This window comes from Sminthopsis crassicaudata, chromosome 1 (assembly GCF_048593235.1).
Source record: "Sminthopsis crassicaudata isolate SCR6 chromosome 1, ASM4859323v1, whole genome shotgun sequence".
Taxonomy (NCBI): domain Eukaryota; kingdom Metazoa; phylum Chordata; class Mammalia; order Dasyuromorphia; family Dasyuridae; genus Sminthopsis; species Sminthopsis crassicaudata.
The window spans coordinates 217,286,425-217,311,334 of record NC_133617.1 but is presented as its reverse complement, the minus strand read 5'-3'; the positions used below and the strand labels follow the sequence as shown (position 1 = coordinate 217,311,334).

The following is a 24,910-nucleotide window of genomic DNA, read 5'->3' as shown; positions in this document are numbered from 1 at the left end:
GTTCTCTTGTTCTCTAGTATCCACTTCTGTTCATTGTTGTTACTTCAAATCGAAAGAAATTGGAAAAAAAAAAAAAAAACAGAAAAAAAAAACAATCCTAGAGCACATATCTCAAATACTGATGTTTTTTCCTTTTGAGTTACAAAGCACATTTGTGAATGAATATAAAAAGACAGTTTTGTGCAAGAATAATATACTGTATATTTATGGAAAAGGGCACATCATGATAATAATCATCAAATATTGGAAGTAACCTTGCAGTATAAGTTTATCACAAAGAGTTATTACTTAGTAGATATGGCTTAGGAAATTGTTTGAAGAACTAAAAAGTTCAGTGATTTGAACAAGGATGCATAGTCAGTAAATGTCAGAGGCAGGAATTGAAACTTAGTCTTCCTGACTTCTTTTAGACTGTAAGTTCAGAGAAGGACTATTTTTTTCCCTCTTTTTATATCCCCAGTACTTAGTATAAAAGATGGTATGTAGTAGACCCTTACTAAAAGGCTGAATAACTAACTCTAAGGTTGGTCTTATTCCACTATATCACACCATGTTAATGATTTGCAGAATATTTAATGGTAAATTAAAAATAATTAATCTTTTTCCTCATTTCTATGGGGGGGGGGAGTGAATGTGAGATTCTAGAAGCTCACTGCTGAATGGAATCCTGAATACTCATAATCTTTGAAAGAAGAGTTTTCCTTGAAAACACTTTTGATTTTTCTTCAGTACAATCAAAATCATGATCTCAACATGACTTACAAATGATGGGAGCAAACAGCCTTACTTTGAGGAGAATACCTTCAGATAGAGAAACAATTGCTGAAATAAAGGATAAACAAAACATTTTAGAAAATAAACTTGAAAGCTGCTCTTGAACAGAGTGAATCAGTATGTTTGTAAACTAACTTTGGCTTTTTCTAGGAGATGACTAAGATTTAATAATGTATAAGTTAGTCTTCTGTCAAGCTAACATTTTTCTTTGATGTTTTCTTATCAATCAGTAAGGTTTTATTGAGCACCTACTGCGTATGTAATGATATAGCCATCATTTAATAGAATCAATAAAGCAGAATTAATCAGGATTAAACTTTATACAGATCTTAATTCAAAGTAGGATACATTAAATTGTGTCTGATTTTTCAGCACTGGAGTTTGCTTCTCTCCTGAGGCAATAATGGAGCTTAGATTCCTTGATCTTTTAATAATAAGGGCCTTATAAAGACATCCCTCTTTTATTAGCATAAAAAGTAAAAGCTATTCCTTGATCATTAATTGTCCAGCTCAAATGGGGCTGGATAAGGCTCATGCAGTGAAAGTACAAACACCATTCAAACTGTGGTGATTACTCCAGATATTCAGACTAGAGTCACTTTCTTTCTTTAAATTTCTCTCTCCCCCTCCTTCCTGCACTTCTTTTCTGCTCCCTCACTCCACACAGCCTGAAAAGATATGGGTTAATAGCATGTTTGATTAAAGAAAGGGGACTAAGAATTCCAAATTTTGGAGGCAGTTTTGGATGATGAAACTCATTTTAAAAATTAAAGCTAAGACCATGATCAAACAATTTACCAACTATGGCCAGCTTATCCAAAATGATATTTTAATTTATAATTTTGGGTGCCTAAAAACCTTAATACACTTTATGTATTAGTTAAGACTCAATATTTAACAAGATAGACATCTTCAGTGCATTGAGATATAATTTAATTAAAATGTTATATTATGATCCTGAGTAGCTGATCTTTCTAATTGTTTTTAACTAGTAAAAATGTAACTTGACCCAAAATATAGCATTTATCTTGATACTTAGTACTTCCCTTCTGCACATAGACCATTCTCTCACATAATAATTGGCATGTCTTTATCTTCTGTCCAAAATTCTAAACTTCTTGAGGGAAGTCATGGAGTCTCATTTATCTTCCTCAAAGTACAGTGCCTTCTATGTAATGTATACTCAACACATGTTTGACTGAATGAATAAACATTATCATCATGGTGGATTTTCTAACCATTTATCTCTCAGATCATCTAAGAAAAGGGGCTCCTGATTAGTGAATCTGTGAAATTACACTTAATTCAAATTCCAAAGTGATAAAGGACATTAATATTTAGATATTAATAATTATTGTGGAAAATCTAGTGTACCTATGGTTCTCCTTTATAGAGTATAAAGGAGAACCATAGGTACACTAGATTTTCCACAATAATTCTGACCCAAACATTATGTTCTGTTTTCTCTAGAAACCATTACATTTTGTTATAATTTTCAAAGTTTTAACAAATAATAACTGAAGAGTAGATATTTAATGACTTCAGAGAAAGGTTATTCAAGACAAAAATCAAACAGGGAAAGTTAGTCAAAGAAGGGTAGAAAGGTTTTCAGGATATACAAAAGAAATAATTCTAGGGAGAAGGAAAAAAGAAAGCTGTCTCAGTAGACCAATGTTTATGCATAGGAAACTTAGTCATATCTTGGATAGTCAGAATTCGAAATTATGTGAGTAAGGTATCTATTAGACTAAATTAAATAATATGGCATTTAATAAATTTAGTAGGGATAATATAAAATCTTAGATTAAGAAATCAATTTCACAAGAATAAAATAGAGTAGTTATAGTTAGATAGCAATTTATTTCTTTGAAGGGCTACTGTAACGTGCTCTCCTGGCAGTTACAATTACTAGACCCACCAGAGTACCTTTGACCACTGTCCTCTGCAGTGTGAACTCTACCCGGCTCGCCTCCTCTGAGGCCTTCTAAGGTCTCTGGCCACAATCTCTTGAATCTATAGCTTAATAACCGGTAGCGCACTCAAGAACAGCCACGTGTAATCTTAAAAGCCTTTATTATACCTACTCACATAATGCCCTGACTGATGCCCTGACTTGTTGGTTCCCGAGTGAACACCTGGTCAGAAGACCCACGTGTTCACTACCAAAACCCTTACCTCTTTTGGCTATCCATCTTGGCTTGGCCACCCAGGCTAGGGAGCCAGGGTGAAGAGCGCCAGGTTAAAGAGAGCTACTGCTGCCTGCAGTGGGCTTACATAGGGCCTGTGAGGTCTCACACACACAGCCAATCAGCGAGAGAGTCACCCACTATGAAGCTATCTCAAAATGGACAGGATCCCACCTACAAGGCAGTCCTAATATCCATAGAAATTACTTCCGGACCACTCAATCTCCCGATGCACTGTGGCGCCCATTTAAAGGGCTCTTACAGGCTACAGTGTAAAAAAGAAAAAAAAAAAGGATCACACTTGTTCTGCTGGGCCTAGAAGGCAGAATAAGGATCAATGTGTGAGTGTTACAGAGAGGAAGATTTAGTTTTAATGTAAAATAAATTTTCTAAGAATTTGACCAATTGAAAATGGAATGAACTACTTTAGATAGGAGAGGTCTCCCCAACATTGGAAGTCTTCAGGAAAATAAAGTGTAAAGCATATTTTTGTTATTCTCCAAGCTTAACTAGATAGCTTCCGAGGAATTTCCAATTCAAATTCTGTAATATTAAAGTGACATATTCACAGATAGGTATATATTTGGTAATTTAGGGGTAGTGGTGATAGATGAAGGTTACTAGTTACTGGAAATTTCATAATCCATCTTCTGGAGAAGTAATAATTGAATTGAATTCTGAAAGGAAGTAGGATTTATAAGAGGTGAAGGTGGGAAAGGAGTATATTCAAAATTAGTGGAATAATTTGTGCAAGGCAATGATGTGAGATGGAATGTCAAGTAGTAGTTACAGCAAATATGTCATTTTAGCTAGATCAGAGAATGTGTGGAGGAGAACATATGAAATAAGCTTACATTGGTCAATCAAAACCATATTGTGAATAGGAGATTAAAAGAATAGGGAGTTAATAAGGTTTCTTGAGCAGGAGATAAGAGTCTTACTAAGACCCGTGTTTTAGGAATAGCAATTTGGTACCTAGATAGGAGATGAATTGATGAGGAGACAAGGCAGGGGGGTCAATATTTTCATAAATCTATAAATCTAGGGAAAATATTGTCAGATCTTGTGTTCTAACTTTTAGTTAAGAAAAAGTTATTTTGAAGATAAAAAATATATATAATTCATGGGTGGTTATCTGCTTGAAAGCAAGTACTTTATTCTTTTTTGTTTTATGCTCTTAAATCTTTAGTTGCTTACAATGCTATATAGCCTTTAAACACTCATAAACATAAGTTGAATATGTGGATACACAATAAAGTTGACTACTTATGAACTGAGAATTTAGAGAATAGAAGCTAAACTTTCATTTGTATTGAATGAAATGAATTCCCTTTCCCAATAATTGTGTTTGATGCAAGCTCCTAGCTCTGAGATTTGGATAATGAGCTGTAGAAGCCAATAATATTGATTACAGTACAATGGTTCTGAGAACATTCCTTAAGTTAATTTCCTTACTTTGTATAATTCCTTTAATTTTATTTATCCCTGTGTTTTAAAGACTATGCAAATTAAGCCTTGAGAAATTTCCTTCATAGTGGCCTAAGTAATGTTGGAGGTGAGTGAATATTGATTTCCAAAAGTTGGAAATGTAATTCCCCATGGCTATGTGTATTTATAGGCTATCTTCACTCAACTCTGTTGCAGGGCTTTAGAATCTTAAAGTTTGATGAATTGATGATACAATATATTATACATATTATGCATCTATTAATATTTAAATTTAGCAAAAGAATTTTATAACAGAAAGGAGGAAAACTCAGAGTCCCAGAAGATCACTTCATGAAAGAATAAGTCTATAAAACTATGTTTGGTAGAATTATAATATCCTGGGGCTCATCAGGGATGCTGCTGAGAATCACTTGGGAGGCTATTTTTTTATCATTAAATGAAAGAAAAATATGGTTTCTGATGTTTTTTGGAAAAAATCTTTTCCCCTCGAGGTAAAACTTACCCAAACTATTGTTGATTCAATCATTAACATTTCAATTCACTATGTGATATACATATGGATGATATTTTTGGTTGTAGAGAACCTGGTCATAATTATGCATAGAATATTTGCTTCTGAATTGCATTTTACATACAAAAATTGAAAGAAATATCCCCTGTACCTATACAAATAATAGTTCAATCCAAATTATGATGAAAGGTCTTATTATGAAAGTGGAAATGATGGATTTGCCTGATGCTTGACTTTTGTTTGTATTATGTATCTCCAAAAGAAGCAATCTAATTTTCTGACTAAGGAAGCTAATATTTTTCAAAAAGCAAGAACCACATTTATTCGCAGTTGGGGTTTGCTAAAGTACAATCAATCTATCTTCTGAAAGTTCTGTTCCTGTTGTAACATTCTACCTTTGAAGTTAGCCCAAGGATTCATCGTTGTGTCCTTTTTTTTAAAATAGAAAATAAAATTCTCATAAACAGTATTCTTGGAATCATCACTCTATGAAAGCAAAGTCTGAGAAGTTATGTCTGGTTGCTATATTTAAAGGAAGTATTTGAAAGCAGATTAAGGTTTTGGGGAGGATGGTTGAATTTTTGATCTATTCTCCAGAGAGCTTGAGGTTATCATGAAAACAAATTCTGGTACTAGGTGTAAACAAAGCCACCACTGACCCAATGGATATTGGGAACAGTTTTAAAAAAAAGAAAATTACCATCCTATTTCTTTCCTTTATGTGTTATTGTATTTTCATTTTCATTAGACAATTTAGAAAATGTTTATGGAGAATCTGTGGATGATTGACACATGGGCCAAGGAAGAAAGTATCAGAGCCTATTAGGACAATATGTAATACTGAATGTGAGCAGTGCTAAATGAAAATTGTTGAGTTCCAAACAGGGCATTTGTAAGTCCTAGAAAATTAAAACAAGCAAATGATGTATAGTTTATGTACAAACATATATAATCAATAAGTTCTGGGCTTGAGTAGGGTGACCATGCTGTCACTTTATATGAATTTCCTTATATCATCTCTTTTTTAATTGCCTAATTATCACCTAAATTTTGTTTAAAGAATGACTGTAACTGCTGGTATGTTGGAGATATGAATAGTGTATTGAAATTTAAAGTCCCAATTTTTAATAAATTGTCTATTGACATGACATCTTCATTACCTTATCTCGAGGTTCTTCCTATTCCAATCCATCTTTCAGACAACCAACAGAAAAAAAAAATGATAATATTTGACAATTAATTAGAGATATGGGGAGTGAGAGTGAAGAATTGAGGATGACAAAAGTTGAAAGCCTGCGTGATTGAGAGGATGGTAGTGTTCTTCACAATAATAGAAAAGAGGGGGGAAAAGGAGGAAAGAAACAAGCATTTATTAATTAAATAATATATGCCAAACATTATTTTAAGCACTTTTCAAATATTATCTCAGTTGATCTTTACAACAACTTTGGAAGGTATTATTATTATTATTATCTCTATTTTATAGTAGGGGAGACTGAGGCAGAGATAACGTATGTGATTTGCTTAAGGTTACATAGCTAGCAAGTCTGGAAGACTGTATTTGAGTTAAAGTCCTCCTGAGTCCAATTTTAGAGTTCTTCAGCTTCATTAATGCCTTGTAGATGCCTCAAATAGAAAAGATGGAAAGAATGAAGCAAGAGTTCTCTTTGGATATTTTGAAGTTTGGAATATCTATGGAACTGTATAAGATGTTCTATAAGAAATTACGAGCTTGATGATCTTAGAAAAACATATATAGATTTGTATGAAATAATGGAGAGTAAAGTGAACAGAATGGAGAGAACACTGTGTACAATAATAACAATATTGTTTTAAGAACAACTTTGAGTTAATGTCATTTTGACTTTTATAAATAAGTAAATTAACTACAAAGAATATATGAAGAAAGGCATCTGAATTCAGAGAGAGAACTGATAAATAGTAATATGTATAGAAGAATTTTATATATATATATGAATACATACATTGTCTAATGGTAGTCATTTCTAAAATGAAGGGGGGAAGAGGGAAGAAAAAATAAATTTACATGATAATTTTAAAAATATTTTAAAGGAACAACAAGTTGTGCATAATAGATTTGTAGTTTCATGTGTAATCTTTTTTATTATACAATATTATGGATGTTCCTTTTTATTTTATGAATTAAAAATTAAAAAAAAGATGTTCAAAAGTAAATTTGTGATACAGGATTGGAGTTTAAGAGAAAGATTAGTGCTGTTTATAAATCTGGGAATCATGGAGATGATAACTGAACCTACAGGAGCTGTTGAAATCATTAGTAGAAAGAGATAAAATAGAATTGAAAAAAATAAGAAGATCTAGGACATACAGGTAGGGGACACTCATTGAAATATGAATGTAATTTAGATGAAGATGCAATAAAGGAGACAGAGAAGGAGCAGTCAGTTGGAGGAGCACCAGAATAAGAGCATCACCAAAACATAGGGATGATGGATGGAGTAGCCAGGAGAAAAATGATTATCAGTGTCAAAGGCTGTGGAAAGGTTGATGAAAAATTGAGAATCGGGTATTAACTTTGGCAATGAAAGGAATAATATTGGTAGAAAGCCAAAGTGTACTGGGTTTAGAAGTCAGAGAAAGAGAAGAGGATTTGACACCTATTGTAAATGGTTTTCTCAAGTAGTTCAACCAAGAAAAGAGCAAAGAGAGGATCTAGGAGTAACAATAGGATCAAGGGAGGTTTTTTTTTTTTTTTTTAAGTTGGGAAAGACATAGATGTTGTACATACATAGGTGCTTGTAGGCAACAGAGAAGGAGCCAGTGAATAAGTAGAATAGTATTGATTAAAAATTAGGAAAAGAATAAAGGTAATAGAAAATATTTTCCAAGCTTTGGGAGATTGTAGGGTTTTCTCTACGTTGGATACAACACTTCTGCAAACTGTTGGACAAATTTTATCTTGGCAAGTAGATGAGACATCTCTGTATGAAAACAAAAGTTAAAGAGGAGATAGAATCAGAAAATGGTTTCTAAGCAATTAGGGAGAAAAGAAAGATCTCTATTAATGGCCTCCCTATTTACCATTAAGTATAAGTCAAGTTCTTCAGTTGGGGCTTGGGGAACGAATTTCTGTTTTGTTGATTGAGATAACAAATTGATTAAGGAGGTATAAAAACATTGCTTTGTTGCAGCAAAGGCTCAGTTGAAATTATATAAAATAAACTTGTAGTAAATCTAGTTAGCATGGTTTTGTGATATTCTCTAGTTCTGATCAGCCACACACAAAGAAAAATGAATATAGAAGATAATGGAGGTAATCTAAAGTCAGTGTTTGGTAAAGAATAATCTATGCTAGGTCAGGAAAGTAAGGGATTTGAGTAGAGACTGAATGTACAGTTGAGCTGATTCATCAATGGCTCTCTAGAGTGGGGAAAAAAGAGCTTAGGACACATAGGAGGGGATGATATGGGAAACTAGATGATAGCACAATTAAAGGTATGAGCATTTCTGATATATTTAGTTCACATTGCTATTTAAGGAAAAAAATAGAAGTCTAATTAATATATACCTTTTAATGAAATGAAATGAATATTAACTTTCAAGTATTTTTATTAATTGAATAATGTCTGAAATCAATGTCTTAGAGAAAGAGAACTATTGTTTTATAACAGGATATGACTTGGTTTCAAATATTCTGGTTTGGACCTACACCATATTTTTATCAGTGGATCTCCGAACTTTAATAATGTAGAAATAACCATTGCCTGATCAATATTTACAGCCCTTCCTACTTTCTTCATTGCCTCCATTTTTCTTTACACATTTTTTTTTAACTTTTTTTTTTGTTTATTTCTATTTTTTGGCTTGTCTCTTTGTGTTTCATTTTTCCCTTTTAGGTTTTTAATATTGATAAATGAAGCATAAAAAATGAAATTCCCCTTGGATTCTGCCAGTGAAACAGGGCTGGTTCAAACAACTAATAGTAAATATTGATTGACATTTCTTTCTTCCACTTTGATTTTTAAAAGGAAAAGTGCCATGCATGATTCAATTCATGAAGCAATAATAAAGTGCCTATTGTGAATCAGGCCTTATTTATCTACTTCACTAATGCACAAAACTAGGAAGCTACATCATGTAATCATTCCATAAATCCAATCAGAAGCCTCATTTTCATCAATACTCCTTCCTTCACTCCCAAGCCCACCATCATATCTTTGTTCCTCTCAGCTAGACTATAGCAATGATGTCCTATTTTAGTCCGAATGCCATAAGGCTCTTTCTTCTCTAATTCAATTTGACATAGTTGCCAATGTGATATTTCTAAAACAGAGGTATAATTCATGCAGATTTCTTGCTTTGATAAGCTTGTGATTGCTTCTTGATTCAGATATAAATTCTTCTGCTTGGTGTTTAAAATCCTTTACATTCCTTTTTAAATTATTAATCATTTTTCTAATCATACATATATATTAATATCATATTATTCACACAATAATATATATATGTATGTATATATATATTACCATTTAAAATATACTTTTCTTTGTGAATTATGTTGGGAGAGAAAAATCAGAACAAAAGAGAAAAACCACTAGAGAGAAAAAAAATACCAGAAAAAAAAGGTGAACATAGCATGTGTTGATTTACACTCAATCCCTGAAGTTCTCTTTCTGGATACAGATGGTGTTTTCTATCTAAAGATTACTGGGATTTCCTTGGATCACTGAACCACTGAGAAGAACCAAGGCTTTCACAGTTGATCATTGCACAATCGTGCTGTTTCTGAATAGAATGTATTCTTGGTTCTGCTTATTTCACTCAGAATCAGTTCATGTAAACCTTTGTAGATCTTATTAAAATCAACTTGAATAGAACAATAATAATTCATTGCTCTCATATACCATTCCCCAACTTATGGACATCCACTCAGTTTCCAGTTTCTTGCCACTACAAAAAGAGCTGCTGCAAACATTTTTGCACATGTGGGTCCTTTTCCCTCTTTTATGAGTTCCTTGGAATACAGAGTCAGTAATGGTGCTGCTAGATCAGTTTGGTAGCCCTTTAATTATTTAAATTGCTCTCTAGAATGGTTAGATGCATTACCAATAATGCATTTGTGCCCAGTTTTCCCACAAATCCTCTTCAACATCTATCATCTTTTCCTGTCATTTTATCCAATCTGAGAGGCATAAGGTGGTACCACAGAGTTGTTTAATTTGAATTTCTCTAATAAATAGTAATTTAGAACATTTTATATGATGATAGATGATAGGCCGGAACTAAAGGTGTGAATTCTGAGCTAGAGACAACCTGAGTTCTCACCTTGTAATCCTAACAAACATGCAATAGAGGTAATGAAGAATGCTTGAAGGAATTTAGAAAGAGGCCAACTTGTTAAACACCCCGAGATTTATGGAGATGTTTAAGACTAAATAGCACAAAGCCAGGTACTGCCAGCACTGTAATGGGATGGAAGTGGGGAAGTGGAAACAGCACTATTAGAAGAATGTTCAGTAACTGTTGGAGTAATGTAGATTTTACTGGGGAAAATGATTGTAATTGCACTTGGATGTCTGAAAAACAGCTTTGGAGGTGTAATTCAAAAACTATGAAAAGGGGGCCGTTAGGCCCATGGGATGTTAAATATTTCCCGCCCTCAACAGGAGTTTTTATATTCTTCCATGAGAAAAACCCAGCTTTAAGAGGACGCTATTAGATTTGTAGTCAAACGGCTTACAATCACCTTCCAAGGAATTGGACTGGGAGTTGTTATTTAGGTACAATAAGGCCTAAGTTTTTCTTCCTCCCAGAAGATAGTGACAAACAACTAGGAGTACGACTATATGATAATTTGAAAAGAGAAGAACGAGGCTTAGATCATTCTCTAACTAGTATAGACACTTCTTTGACTCAAACAGGTGATGCTAACAGGTGGGGAGGTACATGGCTCACAGTAAGAATTATCAAAGAATGCAAGCCAGCCACATGGGCTCAGGATGGAAGTTGGGGATATAGGACACACACACACACACACATATATATATATATATATATATATATATATATATATATACACACACACACACACACACACACACACACACGTGTGTGTGTGTGTGTGTGTGTGTGTGTGTGTTGAACAGACTAATTAGACTACAGGCAGTCCAAATAACAACTAACCAGACTGCTCAGGCTCTTGATCTGCTAGCTAATCAAGCCACTCAAACACAAGAGGCTGTTTTACAACATCGACTAGTTTTAGATTATTTGTTAGCAGAAGAAGAAGGGGTTTGTGGAAAGTTAAACTTGTCCACTTGTTGTATGCAAATTGACGATAATGGACAACTGGTAAAAGAAATTACCAAGGGCATTCACAGAATAGTTCATGTGCCTGTACAGATATGGAAATCCCCTTTCTCTAATAGTTGGTGGTCCTGGTTTAATTGTAGCTGGTGGAAACAACTTTTATGGTATGGATTAATTGCAAACAGTGGAATTATACTGTTACCATTATGTTTACCCTGTATAATTACATTAGTAACCAGAATAGTCCAACAGTCTCTGTCAAAATTATTGCATACAGAAGATGCTATTAAAATGATGATTCTCCAGAGAAAAGGCTAGAATGTATCGGAAGGGGATGATTCCGATAGTGAACTTGATAAACATTGTGTAAACCTCTTAACTGATTTTGAACAATGTGCATGTTATTCATAGAAATATGATAAAAAATACTTACATATTAGAAGGGGGGAGTTGTGTGGAATGGAGATAAAGTGAAGAACTTCCAGGAATATTTAAATTCCTTTTCTATATTTTATTTTTCATCATTTCTATGTCTCTGTGACCTGCATAAGTATGTTGAATATTAGCCAATATTTACTTAAACTTTAGATATATTTACTTAACCTAAAATGATGACATTTATCACTGTTCAATGTTATCAATATGTATAGACTATTAGTTAAATGCTGTTAGCCTGGTAATCTGAAGTTGAAGGTCTGATGTATGGTCTTTCTTAGAACCAGGGAATCTGAAAGCATTCTATTCTAATCTGTTTTTGGCACCAATGTCTAACATTCAATTAAGGGGAGAAGGCACCTATTTTTTAATGCTCCTCAATCGATGATGTAATCCTTTGTAATTAAACCTATAAAAACTGTATATCTTTCCTAATTCTTTAGCCCTTCTATCGTGAGTTTTCTCTCTTTCCCTCCTCGCAATGGAATTGCTCATTTTCATGAGAATCTATTAATAAACAACAACTTTTATGCTTTTTATTTTGAGAAGTCTCTGAGTAGTCATTTTTGGGTAGGGTTCTATCCCTCACACTAGTATATTAGGACCATTTTTCTTAATAATCTCTTGAAGAATGCTATCCAGGCTCTTTTTTTTTTTTTTTTTTTTTTTTTTTTTGGTGATTGCCTTCAAGTAGACCAACAATTTTAAGATTGTCTTTCCTAGATTTATCTTTTCAGATTAGCTGTTTTTCCAGTGAGGAATTTTACATTGAATTCTATTTTTTTTCATTTTTAGTTTGTTTGACTGATTATTGATGTCTCATAGAGTCATTAGCTTCAATTTACCTCATTCTGATTTTTAATGTTTGATTAGCTTTTGTATTTTTTCCCATTTGATTAATTCCATTTTTTCATTTTTAGTTTGTTTGACTGATTCTTGATGTCTCACAGAACCATTAGCTTCAATTTACCTCATTCTGATTTTTAATGTTTGATTAGCTTTTGTATTTTTTCCCATTTGATTAATTCCATTTTTTCATTTTTAGTTTGTTTGATTGATTCTTGATGTCTCACAGAACCATTAGCTTCAATTTACTCCCTTTTAATTTTTAATGTGTGATAAGCTTTGTATTTTTTTCCCATTTGATTAAATCTATTTTTCAAGATGTTTTCTTCAGTGGATTTGCCTATTGTGTTTTTTAAGGAATTGATTTCTTCAGTGGATTATTTTTTGCATTTGGCGAATTGGATTTTTTAAGAAATTGCCTTCCTTTTCTATCTCTATCCATGCTTCTTCTTTCTTTTCTCATTTTTTCGTCTCCCTCTCATTTAAAAAAATTTAAGATTTTAAAATCTTTTATGAACACTTCTAAGAAGCCTCTTTGGGCTTGAGTCCAATTCATATCAGTCTTTGAGATTTCCTCTGCACATTTTGTCCTTGTCTGAGTTGGTGTTTTGTTCTTCTCTGTCACCATAGTAGTGTTCTATGGTCAAGGTTCTTTTCTGTTTCTTGTTCATTTTCTTTCCTTTTCTTTTTGTATCTCCTCGTTGGTGACTGTTAAGGTTGATGTCTGCTCCTGAGATAAAGGAGGTGCTGTCCCATGCTTCCTGTGTGGCTTTGAATACATGGGCCCCTTGAGTGTAGTGTGTTGCTCACAGAAGAGAGGAACCATACCTGTTCTCTCTAGGCAACAACCAGTTTTCTTGTGATGGCAATTTGCTTTCTGAGCTGGGACTGAAGGCTGCTTCTCTGGTCTGCTCTGCTACTGAACTAGTCCTGAGAATCTCAGTAGAACCAGATGAGGATCTCTCTGTCTGTCTCTGTCTCTTTCTCTGTTTCTCTCTGTCTCTCCCTGTCTTACTGTCTGTCTTTGTCTCTCCCTATCTCTCACTCTGTCTCTCTCTATAGAACTATATCTATGTTTGCACTATAAATCTGACCTTCTCACCAGCTTTCCCAGAGTCTATATGACATTGGCTGAACATCTTTTTTGACCCAAAGAAATTGACCTTTCTTGAGGATTTTCCTTTTTTATCTTGAGCTGGAGATGGGTTTCATTCCATCGGACTCTGTTCAGAGACTTGGTTTCATGTGGTTTTTGAGGGAAACTGAGAGAACTCCAGCAACTTCCTGACTTTACCCTGCCATCTTGCCTTCACCCCTAAAGTCCTTTACATTCTGATTCCATCTTACCTTGCTAGTTTTTGAGTCTACTTAAATTAATCCTCATACATGACATTCCACATTGTGTAACAGCCTCTAAACACACTGTACCCCCTTCTCTCCTCACCTTTGCTTATTAGATTCCTCTAAGAGAACCTTTTACTGACCCCTCTAGCAAATGTGACTTCTTCCAAAGATTACCTTGATTTTTGTTATACAGAGCCTGTGATTTTTTGGTGTAGTAAGGAACCTTGATGAGTAAACTCTATTGAAACAAGTTGAAACCTTGTTTGTAGTTGCTAAGTAGCTCTCTAAAACTTTATTTACTTTGCATATGTCTACTTATATGTATACCTGCCTTTTCCTCAATAGAGTGCAAACTCCTTAAGAGCAGAAATTGCTGTTAGGCAACAGGTGTTTGTTATAAGTTTATTATATTCTGTGTACTGTGTGTACCAGGAGGCAGAAGATAAATTTACAAATGTAAACAAAAGGAAACCTAGTCCCTGTCTTCAAGGAACTTACATTTTAAATGGGAAAGACAACACATAAAGGGGGAAGCTGAAAAGGATGAAAGAAAAGGAAGTAGTGTCCATACCAAAACATGGTGGTGATATTCTGAGACTAAGGAATGTCTGGTCTGGACTCTTCCCTAAAATGGAGATTCCATTTTTGTCTTTGTAATCATCCTTTCTTTCTTTCTTTCTTTCTTTCTTTCTTTCTTTCTTTCTTTCTTTCTTTCTTTCTTTCTTTCTTTCTTTCTTTCTTTCTTTCTTTCTTTCTTTCTTTCTTTCTTTCTTCCTTCCTTCCTTCCTTCCTTCCTTCCTTCCTTCCTTCCTTCCTTCCTTCCTTCCTTCCTTCCTTCCTTCCTTCCTTCCTTCCTTCCTTCCTTCCTTCCTTCCTTCCTTCCTTCCTTCCTTCCTTCCTTCCTTCCTTCCTTCCTTCCTTCCTTCCTTCCTTCCTTCCTTCCTTCCTTCCTTCCTTCCTTCCTTCCTTCCTTCCTTCCTTCTTTTCTTCTCTTTTTCCAGGGTTAAGTGACTTGTCCAGTGTTTCAGAGGGATACAACTAATAAGATTATGACATCCTCCTGAATTCAGGGTTAATCTCTATCCACTGCACCACCTAGCCACCCATTGTCCTTGTAATTGCAACACAACGGCACTCAGTGCTAGCCAGATATATTGAGACATTTCAGACGTGTTTAATTTTTCATGAGCTCATTTGGGGTTTTTGTGGCAGGGTTACTGAAGTGGTTTATCATTTCCTTTTACAATTCATTTTACAGACGGAGGCAAACAGGATTAAGCAACTTGCCCAGTGTCACACAGATAGAAAGTTCTGAAGCTAGATGATGAAGATGACTCTAGAGCAGTCACTCTGCCTAGTGCACCACCTAGTGGCCCCACAAAGCACATAATAAAATGTGATTCAATTTAGCTTCACCAGGGCTTTGATTGAAATAGATCAATGGTATGTTTGAACTGTCCTATAAATGATTAAAAGTTTTGATAGTGGCAGTTATTTGCTGAATATGTATTATTATAGTCTACTTCTAGAATAGAAAAGGAAAAAGTAGAGAATAAATTGACCCTCACAATTCAGGTAGGTGTTAAATATACAAAAACAAAATGCAAGTCTTTGTCCCTAAAGAGCTCATATTCATGGAAGTGGATGGAATTTCTTAAGCTTTCAATCTCCTACGTCAAGAGAACTCTGGGAATGGAAGTGATTCCTCTGGGCAGAGTGTTGAGTAGAAATCAAAGTGGCAACCCTCAGTGAACACTAAGTAACTGTAGTAGAAAGAGAATTGGAGGCTTTTGATTTGGGAGTATATGAATACTGCATAAGCAATCCTGGCTTTGAGAACTATGAAGTGAGAAACTCTGGAATAAGACCATCTGGGAATCAGCTGCATGATAAAGTAGCCATAAAAAAAATTAAAAATATTTTGGTCAGGGGAATGTTCATCAGCTCAACTTTTCATTTCTACCAGAAGTAATGTCACTCACTGATTAATAGAGCTTTAAGTGATCTTTCTAGTCCAATGTATAAAGCAAATTCTGAGGTATGAAAAGTGGGGAAGTTGTAATAACCTCGCCATCTGTGCTGTGACAATGACAGAGGAGCCTGTTAGGGTGGGGATCAATGCCTCCTTATTCAGCAATGTTTTCTAGGGGCTTTCACTTTAGTACAGTATTGGAAGGCAAGAGTATAAATTAATTGGCACTTCTTGGGCATATTTCCAGATTGATCACGGGAAAAGCTATACCAATTCATGGCTCTACCAATAGTGCATTACTATGCTTGTTTTCCCACAGTCTTTCTAACAATTTTCATTTTTGTTTTTCTATTATTTTTGTTCACCTAATGCATGGATATATGAACCTTAGAACTTCTATTTAACTATTGTAAATTGTATTTGGTTGTTGATAGCTTGGATTTCTTCCTGAGAAAATTGCTCTCTCTCCCATCCACTGACCACTTATCTCTTGGGGAATGATGCTTAGACTTGTAATTTTCAATCAGTTCTTTTTTTTTTTTTTCAATCAGTTCTTTATCTTAATATCAGACAATCTTATTACAGATTTTTTCCCTTAGTTAATAGCTTCCTGTCTAGTCTTAGTTTGTATTGGTTTGTTTATGTATATATACAATTTTATATAGTTAAAATGGTCCATGATATACTCTGAATCCTCTTTTTCTTTGTTTATGAGTCATTCCCACATATAGATCCAGATATCTAAAAGATAATTTATTTTTTGCATCTCTTATTTGTTTATGCAATGACTTTAATGTTTAAGTCACAGTTTATCTTGCTATATGTTATGAGATATCTGTCTAGACCTAATTTCTATTGGATTACTTCCCATTTTTTCTAGCAGCTTTTGTGGAATTACAAATCCTCAGCACACTTCTAGTTCCTCAATTCTTTTCCATGGTCTGTAGGTCTGTAGGGAATATGGGAATTCCCCCAGGATCCCTTGAAGGTGTGAAGGACAAATAAAAGGAGGTTGAGGAGATTAACAAAGTCAGACAGCTCCTTACAGAATATTTGAGCAATTTCTTTTCTTTCTTGTTATGTCATATAAGCTATGTGATCCTAATGTATTAAATATAGTGCTAAGTAATTGATGTAAGTGAGGAAAATTCAAACAGATAATGTAGAGATTATGATTTGGTACAAAATAGAGATTTTATATATTAATGTTTTAAATAATATTTCTTATAATTCTTAGCTTAGCTCTAGAGCTTGGTGGAGGAGGCTAGGGAGCAATATTGCAGCCTTTTAAGAAAGCGATCTTATTAATGCACTTGAGAAATTCTAATGCAGCTTGATAGTGCAGTCAGCCTGGATTCAGGAAAATTCATCTTCTTGATTTCAAATATGGCACCAGACACTTATTAGTTGTGTGCTCCTAGACAAAACACTTAATTCTGTTTGCCTTAGTTTCCTCATCTATAAAATGGGCTGGAGAAGAAAATGGCAAACCACTCCAATATCTTTATCAAGAAAACCCCAAATGAAGTCAGGAAGAGTCAGAGACAATGGAAAACAAACAAACAAAAAAGGCTGAATAACTGAGAAACTTTAGATATTTAGTCTATCACCCAAAGAAAGTGACATCTACTGAATAACAAAGATACACCACTGAATAATTGATGCAGCTTCATGATCCCTTTCCCCTTTTAAGCTTTAAGCTTTAAGAAAATCAGTCCTCAAGACATAGCATCAGAGACTCTTAGGGAAGGGGGAACAAAGGATATTTATTGTGGTCAGTCTACTAAGTATATTTTTAAATTAATATAACTAGATTGGTAAATTAGAAGAAAGATAATGACACTATATTCTTAGATTTCAGCATTCCCTCATTCTGATCTTGTGTACAAAATAGAGACCAAAGAAGTCATTAATGGGTTGATGTCAGCTTGGAAGGTAGTCTCTGATGGAGCATCCTGAGAACCTTCAAGAAGTTATAAAAGATAAAACTGTCAAATTTGTACATGACATAAGATGAAATGGATGAAAACCCTGGGATGTTCATATAGTTCACATGAAAAATATTTGGAGAGTCAATATAAGTCAGTTGTGTTACTTGAAAGTCAGAAAGCTAGGGCTCTTCTAGGCTGAACTGAGAGCTATAGTATGCAGATGAAGAAGGTTATATTTCTGCTACACAGTGATCTCTAGTAGTTACCTCTAGAGTCTATTGTGTCCTAAAATTTGGGAAAGATATACACAAATTGGAGCATATAGAGAAATATTCTCACATGAATAGGTGAAGCATGAAACATTCCATATTAGCATTTATTGAAAGGAAATGAAAGGGATAAGCATTTATTAACTTTCTACTAATTGCCAGACATGATGTTAAATTTTTTTTGTAACTATTGCCTCATTACCTCCTCACGACAACACTGTGAGGTAGGTGCTATTATTAACCATTTCATCATCATCATCATCATCATCATCATCATCATCATCATCATCATGATCATTATTATTATACCTCATTTTATAGTTCAGGAGACTGAGGCAGATAAAGATTAAATTACTTATCTAGGAGCAATATGCAACTGTGGCCAAAGGTCTATTAAAGTATGAAAAAGGGGAAGGGATGCCTATGTGCAAAAATGTTTGTAGCAGCTCTTTTTGTAGTGGCAAATAACAGGAAACTGAGTTGGATGGGTGCCCAGCAATTGGAGAATGGCTGAATAAATTGTGGTATATGAATGTTATAGAATATTATTGTTCTATAAGAAATGATCAGCAGGATGAATTCAGAAAGTCCTGGAGAGAACTAATGCTAAGTGATATGAATAGAACCAAGAGAACATTGTAAACAACAACAAATTTATGAAACGATCAATTCTGATGGATATGGCTCTTTTCAACAGCTAACTGATTCAGATCAATTCCAATGGTCTTGTGATGAAGAGAGCCATCTGCACCTAGAGAGAGGACTATGGGGACTAAATGTGGATCACAGCATAGTATTTTCATCCTTTTGTTGTTATTTGCTTGCATACTTGCAGCATGATAAATATGTATAGAAGAATTGTACATGTTTAATAAATACTGGATTATTTGCTATCTAGGGAAGGGGGTGGGGGAAGGGAGGGAGAAAAAATTTGGAATGCAAGGTTTTGCAAAGGTAAATGTTGAAAACTATCTTTGCATATATTTTGAAAATAAAAAGTGAAAAAATATCTGAGGCTAGATTTGAACTCAAGTCTTCTTGATTCGTGGTCCAGTGCTCTATCCATCCAGAAGCCTGGAGGAAATAATACTGTTTTTGGAGGAGATTTGGATGTATAACTAGATTTTTCATAATGATGATGGTAGTAGTGGTGAAGATAGCCAACATTTATATAGCACTTTAAGGTTTGCAAAGAGTTTTAAAATACTATTTTATTTGATTCTTATAGCAACCTTGGGAGGTAAATACTCTTTTTATCCCACTTTATAGTTGGGGAAATCAAGGAAGACTTAAGGGCTTTGCCTAGGGTTAGGCTTAGTAAATGCCTGAGGCAAGATGGCAGAGACATTGTACTAGACACTTGGGACATAGAGATAAAACTAAAATACTTCCTACTCTCCATGAGTTTATTTTTTTAAAGGGGTGATAAATAAGACGACTGCTATTGTTTTGATCAAACCATTTAGAGAGAGCTAAGAATAATCTACCTATGAATTTGGTCCCAGTATTATTTGTTTCATTAATTTATGAATTCAGGCCAACAAATTTTTATTAAATTCCTTTTGTGTGAAAAAAAAATCAATAAACATTTATTGTCTAGAATAATCGCTAACTTTTTATATATTGCTTTAAAATTGCACAGTGATTTACATATAATATATATTTAATTCCTGTGATGTGCAAAGTGAGAGGGAGAATGGCACTTACCTCCCAGAATTATTGTGAGGCTCAAATGAGATAATGTTTATAAAGCTATTTGCAAATCTTTAAATGCCAAATAAATGCTAGGTTATTACTATTATTATATGATAGTTTGTCTAATATTTTAAGATTGATATCATGTGCTGAGTGAAACAAACAGAACTAGGAAAACATTGTACATAGCAAGATTTTGCAATGATCAGCTATGACAGACTTTCTCAGTGTTTTAGTGATCCAAGGCAATCCCAATAAACTTTGTATGGAACTGCATCCAGGGAGAGAATTAAGGAGACTAAATATAAATCAACACATGTTATGTTCATTTTTTTCCATTTTTTTTTCTTGTGGTTTTTCCTTTTTGTTTCATTTTTTCTCTTCCAAGTCAATTCATACAAAAACATATAAAAATGAATGTACATATATAACAAAAGAAATTGTTTTACATATAATTAGGGGAAATAAATTAAAAAAAAAGATATCACATCCCCTGTAAGTCTTTTCTTCTTCAAAGTAAATATATTCATTTTCTTCAAGTGCTAGATGGTACAATGTATAGAGCTCTGGGCTTGGGATCATGAAGGCTTGAGTTTAAATCTGGTTTTAAATACTAGCTATGTAATTCTTTGTAAGTTTCTTAACCTCAGTCTCTTCAACTGTAAAATGGGGATAATAATAATACCTACCTCAATAGGGACATTTCGAAGATTATATAAAATATTATTTGCAAGGAGGACTGGTCCACAGCAGGCACTTAATAAATGCCTATTTCTTTCCCTTCAATGACTCCTAATGTGAAAGTCAAAAAAACTTGGATTCAAGTCCTGACATGATGAGTCATTTAATCTTTATATATCAATCAATTAATATGTCAGACTACTTTCTAGGATTATAAATTCATATAAGTTCTCCATTAGTTATGGTTCAGGGAGTTTTTATACCAGGAGTTCCCTATGTGAATGAAATTATATTTCTAGATATATAGATTTGTATATATCTAGGTAAGTAGGTGATAGTGGATTGAACACTAGGCTTGGAGTTAGGAAAACTTGGATTAAAATAATGACTAAGAAACTTACTGGCTGTGTGACTCTCAATAAGCCACTACCTCTCTTAGTCCTTAGAATGGAGGCTAGAAAATGAGTGGTTGTGACAATTAAAAAAAAAAAAAAAAAAAATATATATATATATATATATATATATACATACACATATATATGTATATATATGTACATGTATATATTATATATTAAATTATATATATATATATTTTGTAAGTTTTAAAGCACTATATAAATATGAAATTATTGGGATAGCTGGGGGAATTATTATTATTGGGATAGAGGGCCCGGCCTAGAATCATCTTCCTGAATTCAAATCTGGCCTGTGACTCTGTGTGACTCTGGGGAAATCACTTATTGAATGCTGTTTGTCTCAGTTTCTTCAAGGAAATGGAAAAAAATCCATTATTTTTGCCATGAAAGCCCAAATGGAGTCATGAAAACTTGGCTATGACTGAAAATTCCTAAATAGAAACATTATTATTGCTACCAGTGTGACCTTGGAACTCAGTCTCTTCATCTATAAAATGAGGGGGCTAGACAAAATGGTCTCTGAGATCTCTTCCAGTTTGAAATGTTTGATATTTCCTCCATTATTAGACACTCATCTAAAAGGACATTATCTCCTTGACTTTCTCCTTTTGTGCATTCTAAATTATTTTCCTTTTCCTTTTTTATGTCACTGATTTCCATAAAATGTGCAGCATGTAGCAAATTTAAATTATTCCTGTATCTGAAGATGTTAGGTGGCTTACTTTTATGAAGAAGGAGACACATTCTTTGGTCTTTGACAACATCATTTGCCCCTTTATGTAATTTCTTCCGAGAAATGAGATAAAGGTAGCTGACCCTGGCAAGTTACAAAATGCTGAATGTTCTTTCCAAACTAGGGTGATTGGAAACTATTATGGGGATGGGGATAGAATTATGGTGTAGTACAGGCTTAAGCACTTAACATTAGGGGAAAAATGGAATTAAGTGCCAATTGAATTACACCATTTGAGAGAAATCAGGCATTAGAATTAGAACTTTAGTACCTTGTAATGATCATTAAAAGTGTGGCTCCCCACCCCCCCTGCCACAGTCCCTTCAGCTTTCACATATACTATATTTGGTCTCAAAGACTACAACAGTAGGAAATTACCAGCTTCCTGTACAGTGCACAATTTCTCTAGGAATCTGGAAAATTCCTTAATTTCCTGGTTTTAAAATGTACAATCTCTATTTATATAAGCAACTTCTTTCAGATAAAATCCTCAAAAAGGACTGGAAATACCCCCCCACTAGTTGGATTTTTTTTTTCTAGAAGTAAATATCAATCAAGGCACCATTATTTTTCAAGTCACTAGTCCTTGGGGTCATTTTTGACTAATTTTTCATAACCAGTTAATCACTAAGTCATCATGACTCTTTTCATTGAAAATTTTTTCAAAATCTATTCTTTCTTCCCCATTCCAACTGTAATATATTCAAAATGATATAGAAATTATTATATATTTTCTACCATGCTTAACAGAAATTCTATATTTTAGAGCCCATAGTATGCACTTTCTGTTGATTATAAACTGGAAAGAGATAACTTCATGCAGAAATTAATATAGCAACCTGGAAACAGTTCTGATTCAATGAAGCTGAGTTGAAATTAGGGTTTAGGTTCATTGGCAGATGAGAAAGGACCAATGGAGAAGGTGAAACAAAGACACAGGGAATAATCGGTAAAACTGGAAGGCAAATCTGGATGTTATTTATTTACTTTTTTTTTTTTTCCCCTGGATGTTATTTATTTATTTATTTATTTTCTGAGGCTGGGGTTAAGTGACTTGCCCAGGGTCACACAGCTAGGACGTGTTAAGTGTCTCAGGTCAGATTTGAACTCGGGTCCTCTTGAATTCAAGGCTGGTGCTCTATCCACTGCGCCACCTAGCTGCCCCCAGGTCTGGATGTTATTAAAGACAGATATAGGAATTAGCCTTTTGGGACAAGGATGAAGGAAACAAGTAATAATATAAATATTATAATGTTATTTGAACACACCCTTATTCACATACTTGTATATATAATTTTACATTATCACATGCCTTTTAAGAATTAACCTGAAATTGCTGATGGGAAAATTTATTTCTGAAAAAAATCCAAAAAACCACCAAAAACCACAAAATACCTACATGTCTGTATTCAAGGGTAGGATTTGCCATTATGTACATGCTGATTTCCCAGCTAAACTATTGTTGTCCCTCTTTCTGCCAATCTTTAAGGTTTTCCAAGATTTTCATAGGGGTTTGGAGAGAGAGGGGATACCTATTCTCCCACTCTATTTAAGGAGTTTATTGTTAGCCCTGTCCCAAACACTTTAAACTTTCATAAGAATGAAAAAAGAGCAGAAATATTTTTTCTAAAAAAGAAAGTTGAGGATCTGTATTTGGAAAATATTCCTAAACCTGGAAGAGTGATGCATTACTCTTTGCTATTGGCACCTCCCTTTTCCACCTCATTCTCATCTCATAGTATGATTACTGTAAAACAATTAAGCTGCTTAGATCTATGTCTAATTTACAGTTATTAATAACATGGAATATCATATGTAATGTTTTGATTTCTACCAAATTTCTTTATAACTATGAATCAGTCAATGAACCATACAAGCACCTTAACAAGTAGGACAAGATGATCTGAAGTATAACACAAGACTTTTGTTAAGGAGATTCAAAAATAGAAATACCCCCCCCCCCCCCACCAAAGTCAACATCCCTGATAATCATAGTTATTGTTAGTTATATCTTATATACCAGAAGAATTGGGTGAGCAAAAAGAAGGGGTCAGAAACTACAATTTTCCTCCTTAGTTTCAAACGTCAGGGACAAAGGCTCTTGTTTTTGATATAGGAGGTGATAACTGACCTGAAGGAAAATAGAGAAAAAGCAATGAAATAAAAACTAAAGGAATATTTCGAGAGACACCCACACAGCGACAGAAAATATATTGAGAGAAAGAGAACGCAAGCAAGATAGAGAAAACAAAGAGAGAGAGAGAGAGAGAGAGAGAGAAAAAAAAAGAATTATTTTTTCTCATTTAATAAGGAAAAGCAAACATTTGAGGAGCTAAACTGGTGGATAATTCTTAATTTCCCTGCTTTAGTCTTCTTAATGGTTCTGGGTAGTAACACACTAAAAAATTAGAAAAGTATGAACTTACCTTCACTCCTGAAGCAAGATGCTTTCTGGCTGAGACCATGGAGAATGAGTTTACTTTGAAAGAAATTCAAATAGCATAGACCTTGTAATAGAGAGTGCCTGGAACATATGTATCAAAAGAGAGACAGCTATTTTGTTATCATGACCTCGGATCAATGTCACAAGAATTAAATTGCATTTTTCCTAGATGATAGGCCTGGAAGGAAGCACACAGCCTCTGAAAATGCTTCTCATGGAATTTACCTATTAAGCAAGCAGGCAAAATTTATCTTTTATCTTTTTTGAAAAGAGTTCTAAAATTTATTTTAAAATAAAAGAACTGTAAGAAACTGAAAATAGGATGTCATGACAATGGTTGGGAATGGTTTTGTTTTAAATTTTCCATCAAAATTTTCAAATCAGCTTAGCTTTTTATTAGTAATTGTGAGGGAGGAAACAAGTCAATTACCTCTATTTCACAAGATTAAAGAATGAGATATAAGATTATTTTATTATTCTTATATAGGAAATTGTGTTTTCAAAGGCATGTAATAGATCATAGACCAGATGATGACTCCTAGTTGTCCTTCCAATTTTCTGTGATGACATGTGTACTCAAAACCCTTAGTCACATATGCAGAATGATGCAGAAATAATTTTAAGTTGCTCCAACATACTCATTACAAATTCAGTACTTCAAGGCTGTGATTGAATATTTTCTGCTCACAGTGGACTGCTGATAAGTAGCAACTTCAAACAGAAAGAGAATGAAGCAATCTGGAAACAATTCTCTGAATTTATGACGCTGAATCACAACTAATGTTAAGGCTGCCAAATAGTAGTAAAATTCTTCACTAAAGTTCTTTCATCTAACCTTCATTGCCTTTAATAATATATATCCTCTTTAATCTTCTCTATAACCTCATCCATGTCTTTCTCTTTTCAACCCCAACCCAATAAGGTTGTAGGCAGA

At 33.9% G+C, this 24,910-nt stretch overlaps 1 protein-coding gene across 3 annotated transcripts in view; it reads right to left on the bottom strand.

The window, feature by feature from the left end:
* Positions 1-24,545, bottom strand: part of MC2R (melanocortin 2 receptor) — a 30,676-nt gene extending 6,131 nt beyond the window's left edge. The window contains exons 1-2 of one of the 3 annotated variants that reach the window (XM_074274307.1): positions 24,407-24,545; positions 23,960-24,057 (exon numbers count right to left, since the gene is read on the bottom strand). The gene's annotated coding sequence lies outside the window, so the exon portion shown is untranslated. Of the gene's footprint in view, positions 1-11,644; positions 11,754-23,959; positions 24,339-24,406 lie in introns of those variants that run through there. The other 2 variants (XM_074274323.1, XM_074274314.1) reach the window with 2 other exon arrangements.
* Positions 24,546-24,910: the final 365 nt, after the last annotated feature.